Consider the following 14,234-nt stretch of genomic DNA (forward strand, 5'->3'; position numbering starts at 1 on the left):
TCTTAGAACACATAGTACTCGTATTTCACAGCGACGCAATTTCCGTGTGAATTCGTCAATGTGTGGGAGTGAGGGATGCAGTAAAGAAGGATTAGTGGATCAGAAATGTGATTGTCGTATCCCAAAAGAAAATCCTGTCGTTTCCATAGAAACGTTACTCGATTTAGAAGGAAATGTCTTAGAACACATAGTACTCGTATTTCACAGCGACGCAATTTCCGTTTGATTTCTTCAATGTGTGGGAGTGAGAAATGCAGTAAAGAAGGATTAGTGGATCGGAAATGTGATTGTCGTATCCCAAAAGAAAATCCTGTCGTTTCCATAGAAACGTTACTCGATTTAGAAGGAAATGTCTTAGAACACATAGTACTCGTATTTCACAGCGACGCAATTTCCGTGTGAATTCTCCAATGTGTGGGAGTGAGGGATGCAGTAAAGAAGGATTAGTGGATCGGAAATGTGATTGTCGTATCCCAAAAGAAAATCCTGTCGTTTCCATAGAAATGTTACTCGATTTAGAAGGAAATGTCTTAGAACACTTAGCACTCGTATTTCACAGCGACGCAATTTCCGTGTGAATTCTTCAATGTGTGGGAGTGAGGGATGCAGTAAAGAAGGATTAGTGGATCGGAAATGTGATTGTCGTATCCCAAAAGAAAATCCTGTCGTTTCCATAGAAACGTTACTCGATTTAGAAGGAAATGTCTTAGAACACGTAGTACTCGTATTTCACAGCGACGCAATTTCCGAGTGAATTCTTCTATGTGTGGGAGTGAGGGATGCAGTAATGAAGGATTAGTGGATCGGAAATGTGATTGTCGTATCCCAAAAGAAAATCCTGTCGTTTCCATAGAAACGTTACTCGATTTAGAAGGAAATGTCTTAGAACACATAGTACTCGTATTTCACAGCGACGGAATTTCCGTGTGAATTCGTCAATGTTTGGGAGTGAGCGATGCAGTAAAGAAGGATTAGTGGATCGGAAATGAGATTGTCGTATCCCAAAAAAAAATCCTGTCGTTTCCATAGAAACGTTACTCGATTTAGAAGGAAATGTCTTAGAACACATCGTACTCGTATTTCACAGCGACACAATTTCCGTGTGAATTCTTCAATGTGTGGGAGTGAGGGATGCAGTAAAGAAGGATTAGTGGATCGGAAATGAGATTGTCGTATCCCAAAAGAAAATCCTGTCGTTTCCATAGAAACGTTACTCGATTTAGAAGGAAATGTCTTAGAACACATAGTACTCGTATTTCACAGCGACGCAATTTCCGTGTGAATTCGTCAATGTGTGGGAGTGAGGGATGCAGTAAAGAAGGATTAGTGGATCGGAAATGTGATTGTCGTATTCCAAAAGAAAATCCTGTCGTTTCCATAGAAACGTTACTCGATTTAGAAGGAAATGTCTTAGAACACATAGTACTCGTATTTCACAGCGACGCAATTTCCGTGTGAATTCTTCAATGTGTGGGAGTGAGGGATGCAGTAAAGAAGGATTAGTGGATCGGAAATGCGATTGTCGTATCCCAAAAGAAAATCCTGTCGTTTCCATAGAAACGTTACTCGATTTAGAAGGAAATGTCATAGAACACATAGTACTCGTATTTCTCAGCGACGCAATTTCCGTGTGAATTCGTCAATGTGTGGGAGTGAGGGATGCAGTAAAGAAGGATTAGTGGATCGGAAATGTGATTGTCGTATCCCAAAAGAAAATCCTGTCGTTTCCATAGAAACGTTACTCGATTTAGAAGGAAATGTCTTAGAACACATAATACTCGTATTTCATAGCGACGGAATTTCCGTGTGAATTCGTCAATGTTTGGAAGTGAGGGATGCAGTAAAGCAGGATTAGTGGATCGGAAATGTGATTGTCGTATCCCAAAAGAAAATCCTGTTGTTTCCATAGAAACGTTACTCGATTTAGAAGGAAATGTCTTAGAACACATAGTACTCGTATTTCACAGCGACGCAACTTCCGTGTGAATTCTTCAATGTGTGGGAGTGAGAGATGCAGTAAAGAAGTATTAGTGGATCGGAAATGCGATTGTCGTATCCCAAAAGAAAATCCTGTCGTTTCCATAGAAACGTTACTCGATTGAGAAGGAAATGTCTTAGAACACATAGTACTCGTATTTCACAGCGACGCAATTTCCGTGTGAATTCGTCAATGTGTGGGAGTGAGGGATGCAGTAAAGAAGGATTAGTGGATCAGAAATGTGATTGTCGTATCCCAAAAGAAAATCCTGTCGTTTCAATAGAAACGTTACTCGATTTAGAAGGAAATGTCTTAGAACACATAGTACTCGTATTTCATAGCGACGCAATTTCCGTGTGAATTCGTCAATGTTTGGAAGTGAGGGATGCACTAAAGAAGGATTAGTGGATCGGAAATGTGATTGTCGTATCCCAAAAGAAAATCCTGTCGTTTCCATAGAAACGTTACTCGATTTAGAAGGAAATGTCTTAGAACACATAGTACTCGTATTTCACAGCGACGCAATTTCCGTGTGAATTCTTCAATGTGTGCGAGTGAGGGATGCAGTAAAGAAGGATTAGTGGATCGGAAATGTGATTGTCGTATCCCAAAAGAAAATCCTGTCGTCTCCATAGAAACGTTACTCGATTTAGAAGGAAATGTCTTAGAACTCATTGTACTCGTATTTCACAGCGACGGAATTTCCGTGTGAATTCGTCAATGTTTGGGAGTGAGGGATGCAGTAAAGAAGGATTAGTGGATCGGAAATGAGATTGTCGTATCCCAAAAGAAAATCCTGTCGTTTCCATAGAATCGTTACTCGATTTAGAAGGAAATGTCTTAGAACACATAGTACTCGTATTTCACAGCGACGCAATTTCCTTGTGAATTCGTCAATGTTTGGGAGTGAGGGATGCAGTAAAGAAGGATTAGTGGATCGGAAATGAGATTGTCGTATCCCAAAAGAAAATCCTGTCGTTTCCATAGAAACGTTACTCGATTTAGAAGGAAATGTCTTAGAACACATAGTACTCGTATTTCACAGCGACGCAATTTCCGTGTGAATTCTTCAATGTGTCGGAGTGAGGGATGCAGTAAAGAAGGATTAGTGGATCGGAAATGTGATTGTCGTATCCCAAAAGAAAATCCTGTCGTTTCCATAGAAACGTTACTCGATTTAGAAGGAAATGTCTTAGAACACGTAGTACTCGTATTTCACAGCGACGCAATTTCCGTTTGATTTCTTCAATGTGTGGGAGTGAGGGATGCAGTAAAGAAGGATTAGTGGATCGGAAATGTGATTGTCGTATCCCAAAAGAAAGTCCTGTCGTTTCCATAGAAACGTTACTCGATTTAGAAGGAAATGTCTTAGAACACATAGTACTCGTATTTCACAGCGACGCAATTTCCGTGTGAATTCTTCAATGTGTGGGAGTGAGGGATGCAGTAAAGAAGGATTAGTGGATCGGAAATGTGATTGTCGTATCCCAAAAGAAAATCCTGTCGTTTCCATAGAAACGTTACTCGATTTAGAAGGAAATGTCTTAGAACACATAGCACTCGTATTTTTACAGCGACGCAATTTCCGTGTGAATTCTTCAATGTGTGGGAGTGAGGGATGCAGTAAAGAAGGATTAGTGGATCGTAAATGTGATTGTCGTATCCCAAAAGAAAATCCTGTCGTTTCCATAGAAACGTTACTCGTTTTAGAAGGAAATGTCTTAGAACACATAGTACTCGTATTTCACAGCGACGCAATTTCCGTGTGAATTCTTCAATGTGTGGGAGTGATGGATGCAGTAAAGAAGGATTAGTGGATCGTAGATGTGATTGTCGTATCCCAAAAGAAAATCCTGTCGTTTCCATAGAAACGTTACTCGATTTAGAAGGAAATGTCTTAGAACACATAGTACTCGTATTTCACAGCGACGCAATTTCCGTGTGAATTCTTCAATGTGTGGGAGTGAGGGATGCAGTAAAGAAGGATTAGTGGATCGGAAATGTGATTGTCGTATCCCAAAAGAAAATCCTGTCGTTTCCATAGAAACGTTACTCGATTTAGAAGGAAATGTCTTAGAACACATAGTACTCGTATTTCACAGCGACACAATTTCCGTGTGAATTCTTCAATGTGTGGGAGTGAGGGATGCAGTAAAGAAGGATTAGTGGATCGGAAATGAGATTGTCGTATCCCAAAAGAAAATCCTGTCGTTTCCATAGAAACGTTACTCGATTTAGAAGGAAATTTCTTAGAACACATAGTACTCGTATTTCACAGCGACGCAATTTCCGTGTGAATTCGTCAATGTGTGGGAGTGAGGGATGCAGTAAAGAAGGATTAGTGGATCGTAAATGTGATTGTCGTATCCCAAAAGAAAATCCTGTCGTTTCCATAGAAACGATACTCGATTTAGAAGGAAATGTCTTAGAACACATAGTACTCGTATTTCACAGCGACGCAATTTCCGTGTGAATTCTTCAATGTGTGGGAGTGAGGGATGCAGTAAAGAGGGATTAGTGGATCGGAAATGCGATTGTCGTATCCCAAAAGAAAATCCTGTCGTTTCCATAGAAACGTTACTCGATTTAGAAGGAAATGTCTTAGAACACATAGTACTCGTATTTCACAGCGACGCAATTTCCGTGTGAATTCGTCAATGTGTGGGAGTGAGGGATGCTGTAAAGAAGGATTAGTGGATCGTAAATGTGATTGTCGTATCCCAAAAGAAAATCCTGTCGTTTCCATAGAAACGTTACTCGATTTAGAAGGAAATGTCTTAGAACACATAGTACTCGTATTTCACAGCGACGCAATTTCCGTGTGAATTCTTCAATGTGTGGGAGTGAGGGATGCAGTAAAGAAGGATTAGTGGATCGTAAATGTGATTGTCGTATCCGAAAAGAAAATCCTGTCGTTTCCATAGAAACGTTACTCGATTTAGAAGGAAATGTCTTAGAACACATAGTACTCGTATTTCACAGCGACGCAATTTCCGTGTGAATTCTTCAATGTGTGGGAGTGGGGGATGCAGTAAAGAAGGATTAGTGGATCATAAATGTGATTGTCGTATCCCAAAAGAAAATCCTGTCGTTTCCATAGAAACGTTACTCGATTTAGAAGGAAATGTCTTAGAACACATAGTACTCGTATTTCACAGCGACGCAATTTCCGTGTGAATTCTTCAATGTGTGGGAGTGATGGATGCAGTAAAGAAGGATTAGTGGATCGTAAATGTGATTGTCGTATCCCAAAAGAAAATCCTGTCGTTTCCATAGAAACGTTACTCGATTTAGAAGGAAATGTCTTAGAACACATAGTACTCGTATTTCACAACGACGCAATTTCCGTGTGAATTCTTCAATGTGTGGGAGTGAGGGATGCAGTAAAGAAGGATTAGTGGATCGGAAATGTGATTGTCGTATCCCAAAAGAAAATCCTGTCGTTTCCATAGAAACGTTACTCGATTTAGAAGGAAATGTCTTAGAACACATAGTACTCGTATTTCACAGCGACACAATTTCCGTGTGAATTCTTCAATGTGTGGGAGTGAGGGATGCAGTAAAGAAGGATTAGTGGATCGGAAATGTGATTGTCGTATCCCAAAAGAAAATCCTGTCGTTTCCATAGAAACGTTACTCGATTTAGAAGGAAATGTCTTAGAACACATAGTACTCGTATTTCACAGCGACGCAATTTCCGTGTGAATTCGTCAATGTGTGGGAGTGAGGGATGCAGTAAAGAAGGATTAGTGGATCGTAAATGTGATTGTCGTATCCCAAAAGAAAATCCTGTCGTTTCCATAGAAACGTTACTCGATTTAGAAGGAAATGTCTTAGAACACAAAGTACTCGTATTTCACAGCGACGCAATTTCCGTGTGAATTCTTCAATGTGTGGGAGTGAGGGATGCAGTAAAGAAGGATTAGTGGATCGGAAATGCGATTGTCGTATCCCAAAAGAAAATCCTGTCGTTTCCATAGAAACGTTACTCGATTTAGAAGGAAATGTCTTAGAACACATAGTACTCGTATTTCACAGCGACGCAATTTCCGTGTGAATTCGTCAATGTGTGGGAGTGAGGAATGCAGTAAAGAAGGATTAGTGGATCGTAAATGTGATTGTCGTATCCCAAAAGAAAATTCTGTCGTTTCCATAGAAACGTTACTCGATTTAGAAGGAAATGTCTTAGAACACATAGTACTCATATTTCACAGCGACGCAATTTCCGTGTGAATTCTTCAATGTGTGGGAGTGAGGGATGCAGTAGAGAAGGATTAGTGGATCGGAAATGTGATTGTCGTATCCCAAAAGAAAATCCTGTCGTTTCCATAGAAACGTTACTTGATTTAGAAGGAAATGTCTTAGAACACATAGTACTCGTATTTCACAGCGACGCAATTTCCGTGTGAATTCTTCGATGTGTGGGAGTGAGGGATGCAGTAAAGAAGGATTAGTGGATCGTAAATGTGATTGTCGTATCCCAAAAGAAAATCCTGTCGTTCCATAGAAACGTTACTCGATTTAGAAGGAAATGTCTTAGAACACATAGTACTCGTATTTCACAACGACGCAATTTCCGTGTGAATTCTTCAATGTGTGGGAGTGAGGGATGCAGTAAAGAAGGATTAGTGGATCGGAAATGTGATTGTCGTATCCCAAAAGAAAATCCTGTCGTTTCCATAGAAACGTTACTCGATTTAGAAGGAAATGTCTTAGCACACATAGTACTCGTATTTCACAGCGACGCAATTTCCGTGTGAATTCGTCAATGTTTGGGAGTGAGGGATGCAGTAAAGAAGGATTAGTGGATCGGAAATGAGATTGTCGTATCCCAAAAGAAAATCCTGTCGTTTCCATAGAAACGTTACTCGATTTAGAAGGAAATGTCTTAGAACACATAGTACTCGTATTTCACAGCGACGCAATTTCCGTGTGAATTCTTCAATGTGTGGGAGTGAGGGATGCAGTAAAGAAGGATTAGTGGATCGGAAATGTGATTGTCGTATTCCAAAAGAAAATCCTGTCGTTTCCATAGAAACGTTACTCGATTTAGAAGGAAATGTCTTAGAACACATAGTACTCGTATTTCACAGCGACGGAATTTCCGTCTGAATTCGTCAATGTTTGGGAGTGAGGGATGCAGTAAAGAAGGATTAGTGGATCGGAAATGAGATTGTCGTATCCCAAAAGAAAATCCTGTCGTTTCCATAGAAACGTTACTCGATTTAGAAGGAAATGTCTTAGAACGCATAGTACTCGTATTTCACAGCGACGCAATTTCCGTGTGAATTCGTCAATGTTTGGGAGTGAGGGATGCAGTAAAGAACGATTAGTGGATCGGAAATGAGATTGTCGTATCCCAAAAGAAAATCCTGTCGTTTCCATAGAAACGTTACTCGATTTAGAAGGAAATGTCTTAGAACACATAGTACTCGTATTTCACAGCGAAGCAATTTCCGTGTGAATTCTTCAATGTGTGGGAGTGGGGGATGCAGTAAAGAAGGATTAGTGGATCGGAAATGTGATTGTCGTATCCCAAAAGAAAATCCTGTCGTTTCCATAGAAACGTTACTCGATTTAGAAGGAAATGTCTTAGAACACATAGTACTCGTATTTCACAGCGACGCAATTTCCGTGTGAATTCTTCAATGTGTGGGAGTGAGGTATGCTGTAAAGAAGGATTAGTGGATCGGAAATGTGATTGCCGTATCCCAAAAGAAAATCCTGTCGTTTCCATAGAAACGTTACTCGATTTAGAAGGAAATGTCTTAGAACACATAGTACTCGTATTTCACAGCGACGCAATTTCCGTGTGAATTCTTCAATGTGTGGGAGTGAGGGATGCAGTAAAGAAGGATTAGTGGATCGGAAATGTGATTGTCGTGTCCCAAAAGAAAATCCTGTCGTTTCCATAAAAACGTTACTCGATTTAGAAGGAAATGTCTTAGAACACATAGTACTCGTATTTCACAGTGACGCAATTTCCGTGTGAATTCTTCAATGTGTGGGAGTGAGGGATGCAGTAAAGAAGGATTAGTGGATCGGAAATGTGATTGTCGTATCCCAAAAGAAAATCCTGTCGTTTCCATAGAAACGTTACTCGATTTAGAAGGAAATGTCTTAGAACACATAGTACTCGTATTTCACAGCGACACAATTTCCGTGTGAATTCTTCAATGTGTGGGAGTGAGGGATGCAGTAAAGAAGGATTAGTGGATCGGAAATGAGATTGTCGTATCCCAAAAGAAAATCCTGTCGTTTCCATAGAAACGTTACTCGATTTAGAAGGAAATGTCTTAGAACACATAGTACTCGTATTTCACAGCGACGCAGTTTCCGTGTGAATTCTTCAATGTGTGGGAGTGAGGGATGCAGTAAAGAAGGATTAGTGGATCGGAAATGTGATTGTCGTATCCAAAAAGAAAAACCTGTCGTTTCCATAGAAACGTTACTCGATTTAGAAGGAAATGTCTTAGAACACATAGTACTCGTATTTCACAGCGACGCAATTTCCGTGTGAATTCTTCAATGTGAGGGAGTGAGGGATGCAGTAAAGAAGGATTAGTGGATCGTAAATGTGATTGTCGTATCCCAAAAGAAAATCCTGTCGTTTCCATAGAAACGTTACTCGATTTAGAAGGAAATGTCTTAGAACACATAGTACTCGTATTTCATAGCGACGCAATTTCCGTGTGAATTCTTCAATGTGTGGGAGTGAGGTGTGGTGTCACCGCCAGACACCACACTTGCTAGGTGGTAGTTTAAATCGGCCGCGGTCCATGTAGTACATGTCGGACCCGCGTGTCGCCACTGTGATCGCAGACCTAGCGCCACTACCTAGGCAGGTCTCGTGATACGAGAGTGGACTCGACCCCCAGTTGTACGAGAACCTAGCTACCGCCCAGTTGTACGCGAACCTAGCTATCGCCCAGTTGTATGAAGCCTTTCTCATTAGCCGAGAGACAGAATAGCCATCAGAAGTTAATGGCTACGAACTAGCAAGGAGCCATTTGTATCAGTGCCTATAGCTTACGAGTATTCAAGAGAAATAAAAGATAAGTACAAAGCATCTACATACTTTTCTTCTTATTCATTAATAAGTTCTCATGTTCCAGACTTCACGCCCGTATGCTTAATGCGTGCACTATCGGCTACAGCGTTAGCGTGCCTTTCTTTTGGCTACTACCGTGTGGCGTAACAGTCTTGTTACGTCACAACATGAGGGATGCAGTAAAGAAGGATTAGTGGATCGTAAATGTGATTGTCGGATGCCAAAAGAAAATCCTGTCGTTTCCATAGAAACGTTACTCGATTTAGATGGAAATGTCTTAGAACACATAGTACTCGTATTTCACAACGACGGAATTTCCGTGTGAATTCGTCAATGTTTGGGAGTGAGGGATGCAGTAAAGAAGGATTAGTGGATCGGAAATGTGATTGTCGTATCCCAAAAGAAAATCCTGTCGTTTCCATAGAAACGTTACTCGATTTAGAAGGAAATGTCTTAGAACACATAGTACTCGTATTTCACAGCGACGCAATTTCCGTGTGAATTCGTCAATGTGTGGGAGTGAGGGATGCAGTAAAGAAGGATTAGTGGATCGTAAATGTGATTGTCGTATCCCAAAAGAAAATTCTGTTGTTTCCATAGAAACGTTACTCGATTTAGAAGGAAATGTCTTAGAACACATAGTACTCATATTTCACAGCGACGCAATTTCCGTGTGAATTCTTCAATGTGTGGGAGTGAGGGATGCAGTAGAGAAGGATTAGTGGATCGGAAATGTGATTGTCGTATCCCAAAAGAAAATCCTGTCGTTTCCATAGAAACGTTACTTGATTTTGAAGGAAATGTCTTAGAACACATAGTACTCGTATTTCACAGCGACGCAATTTCCGTGTGAATTCTTCGATGTGTGGGAGTGAGGGATGCAGTAAAGAAGGATTAGTGGATCGTAAATGTGATTGTCGTATCCCAAAAGAAAATCCTGTCGTTTCCATAGAAACGTTACTCGATTTAGAAGGAAATGTCTTAGAACACATAGTACTCGTATTTCACAACGACGCAATTTCCGTGTGAATTCTTCAATGTGTGGGAGTGAGGGATGCAGTAAAGAAGGATTAGTGGATCGGAAATGTGATTGTTGTATCCCAAAAGAAAATCCTGTCGTTTCCATAGAAACGTTACTCGATTTAGAAGGAAATGTCTTAGCACACATAGTACTCGTATTTCACAGCGACGCAATTTCCGTGTGAATTCGTCAATGTTTGGGAGTGAGGGATGCAGTAAAGAAGGATTAGTGGATCGGAAATGAGATTGTCGTATCCCAAAAGAAAAACCTGTCGTTTCCATAGAAACGTTACTCGATTTAGAAGGAAATGTCTTAGAACACATAGTACTCGTATTTCACAGCGACGCAATTTCCGTGTGAATTCTTCAATGTGTGGGAGTGAGGGATGCAGTAAAGAAGGATTAGTGGATCGGAAATGTGATTGTCGTATTCCAAAAGAAAATCCTGTCGTTTCCATAGAAACGTTACTCGATTTAGAAGGAAATGTCTTAGAACACATTGTACTCGTATTTCACAGCGACGGAATTTCCGTGTGAATTCTTCAATGTGTGGGAGTGAGGGATGCAGTAAAGAAGGATTAGTGGATCGGAAATGTGATTGTCGTATCCCAAAAGAAAATCCTGTCGTTTCCATAGAAACGTTACTCGATTTAGAAGGAAATGTCTTAGAACACATAGTACTCGTATTTCACAGCGACGGAATTTCCGTCTGAATTCGTCAATGTTTGGGAGTGAGGGATGCAGTAAAGAAGGATTAGTGGATCGGAAATGAGATTGTCGTATCCCAAAAGAAAATCCTGTCGTTTCCATAGAAACGTTACTCGATTTAGAAGGAAATGTCTTAGAACGCATAGTACTCGTATTTCACAGCGACGCAATTTCCGTGTGAATTCGTCAATGTTTGGGAGTGAGGGATGCAGTAAAGAACGATTAGTGGATCGGAAATGAGATTGTCGTATCCCAAAAGAAAATCCTGTCGTTTCCATAGAAACGTTACTCGATTTAGAAGGAAATGTCTTAGAACACATAGTACTCGTATTTCACAGCGACGCAATTTCCGTGTGAATTCTTCAATGTGTGGGAGTGAGGGATGCAGTAAAGAAGGATTAGTGGATCAGAAATGAGATTGTCGTATCCCAAAAGAAAATCCTGTCGTTTCCATAGAAACGTTACTCGATTTAGAAGGAAATGTCTTAGAACACATAGTACTCGTATTTCACAGCGACGCAATTTCCGTGTGAATTCTTCAATGTGTGGGAGTGGGGGATGCAGTAAAGAAGGATTAGTGGATCGGAAATGTGATTGTCGTATCCCAAAAGAAAATCCTGTCGTTTCCATAGAAACGTTACTCGATTTAGAAGGAAATGTCTTAGAACACATAGTACTCGTATTTCACAGCGACGCAATTTCCGTGTGAATTCTTCAATGTGTGGGAGTGAGGTATGCAGTAAAGAAGGATTAGTGGATCGGAAATGTGATTGCCGTATCCCAAAAGAAAATCCTGTCGTTTCCATAGAAACGTTACTCGATTTAGAAGGAAATGTCTTAGAACACATAGTACTCGTATTTCACAGCGACGCAATTTCCGTGTGAATTCTTCAATGTGTGGGAGTGAGGGATGCAGTAAAGAAGGATTAGTGGATCGGAAATGTGATTGTCGTGTCCCAAAAGAAAATCCTGTCGTTTCCATAAAAACGTTACTCGATTTAGAAGGAAATGTCTTATAACACATAGTACTCGTATTTCACAGTGACGCAATTTCCGTGTGAATTCTTCAATGTGTGGGAGTGAGGGATGCAGTAAAGAAGGATTAGTGGATCGGAAATGTGATTGTCGTATCCCAAAAGAAAATCCTGTCGTTTCCATAGAAACGTTACTCGATTTAGAAGGAAATGTCTTAGAACACATAGTACTCGTATTTCACAGCGACACAATTTCCGTGTGAATTCTTCAATGTGTGGGAGTGAGGGATGCAGTAAAGAAGGATTAGTGGATCGGAAATGAGATTGTCGTATCCCAAAAGAAAATCCTGTCGTTTCCATAGAAACGTTACTCGATTTAGAAGGAAATGTCTTAGAACACATAGTACTCGTATTTCACAGCGACGCAATTTCCGTGTGAATTCTTCAATGTGTGGGAGTGAGGGATGCAGTAAAGAAGGATTAGTGGATCGGAAATGTGATTGTCGTATCCAAAAAGAAAAACCTGTCGTTTCCATAGAAACGTTACTCGATTTAGAAGGAAATGTCTTAGAACACATAGTACTCGTATTTCACAGCGACGCAATTTCCGTGTGAATTCTTCAATGTGAGGGAGTGAGGGATGCAGTAAAGAAGGATTAGTGGATCGTAAATGTGATTGTCGTATCCCAAAAGAAAATCCTGTCGTTTCCATAGAAACGTTACTCGATTTAGAAGGAAATGTCTTAGAACACATAGTACTCGTATTTCACAGCGACGCAATTTCTGTGTGAATTCTTCAATGTGTGGGAGTGAGGGATGCAGTAAAGAAGGATTAGTGGATCGTAAATGTGATTGTCGGATGCCAAAAGAAAATCCTGTCGTTTCCATAGAAACGTTACTCGATTTAGAAGGAAATGTCTTAGAACACATAGTACTCGTATTTCACAACGACGGAGTTTCCGTGTGAATTCGTCAATGTTTGGGAGTGAGGGATGCAGTAAAGAAGGATTAGTGGATCGGAAAGGAGATTGTCGTATGCCAAAAGAAAATCCTGTCGTTTCCATAGAAACGTTACTCAATTTAGAAGGAAATGTCTTAGAACACATAGTACTCGTATTTCACAGCGACGCAATTTCCGTGTGAATTCGTCAATGTTTGGGAGTGAGGGATGCAGTAAAGAAGGATTAGTGGATCGGAAATGAGATTGTCGTATCCCAAAAGAAAATCCTGTCGTTTCCATAGAAACGTTACTCGATTTAGAAGGAAATGACTTAGAACACATAGTACTCGTATTTCACAGCGACGCAATTTCCGTGTGAATTCTTCAATGTGTGGGAGTGAGGGATGCAGTAAAGAAGGATTAGTGGATCGGAAATGTGATTGTCGTATCCCAAAAGAAAATCCTGTAGTTTCCATAGAAACGTTACTCGATTTAGAAGGAAATCTCTTAGAACACATAGTACTCGTATTTCATAGCGACGGAATTTATGTGTGAATTCGTCAATGTTTGGGAGTGAGGGATGCAGTAAAGAAGGATTAGTGGATCGGAAATGTGATTGTCGTATCCCAAAAAAAAATCCTGTCGTTTCCATAGAAACGTTACTCGATTTAGAAGGAAATGTCTTAGAACACATAGTACTCGTATTTCACAGCGACGCAATTTCCGTGTGAATTCTTCGATGTGTGGGAGTGAGGGATGCAGTAAAGAAGGATTAGTGGATCGTAAATGTGATTGTCGTATCCCAAAAGAAAATCCTGTCGTTTCCATAGAAACGTTACTCGATTTAGAAGGAAATGTCTTAGAACACATAGTACTCGTATTTCACAACGACGCAATTTCCGTGTGAATTCTTCAATGTGTGGGAGTGAGGGATGCAGTAAAGAAGGATTAGTGGATCGGAAATGTGATTGTCGTATCCCAAAAGAAAATCCTGTCGTTTCCATAGAAACGTTACTCGATTTAGAAGGAAATGTCTTAGAACACATAGTACTCGTATTTCACAGCGACGCAATTTCCGTGCGAATTCGTCAATGTTTGGGAGTGAGGGATGCAGTAAAGAAGGATTAGTGGATCGGAAATGAGATTGTCGTATCCCAAAAGAAAATCCTGTCGTTTCCATAGAAACGTTACTCGATTTAGAAGGAAATGTCTTAGAACACATAGTACTCGTATTTCACAGCGACGCAATTTCCGTGTGAATTCTTCAATGTGTGGGAGTGAGGGATGCAGTAAAGAAGGATTAGTGGATCGGAAATGTGATTGTCGTATCCCAAAAGAAAATCCTGTCGTTTCCATAGAAACGTTACTCGATTTAGAAGGAAATGTCTTAGAACACATAGTACTCGTATTTCACAGCGACGGAATTTCCGTGTGAATTCTTCAATGTGTGGGAGTGAGGGATGCAGTAAAGAAGGATTAGTGGATCGGAAATGTGATTGTCGTATCCCAAAAGAAAATTCTGTCGTTTCCATAGAAACGTTACTCGATTTAGAAGGAAATGTC

Source organism: Schistocerca piceifrons, chromosome 7 (assembly GCF_021461385.2).
Source record: "Schistocerca piceifrons isolate TAMUIC-IGC-003096 chromosome 7, iqSchPice1.1, whole genome shotgun sequence".
Classification (NCBI taxonomy): Eukaryota; Metazoa; Arthropoda; class Insecta; order Orthoptera; family Acrididae; genus Schistocerca; species Schistocerca piceifrons.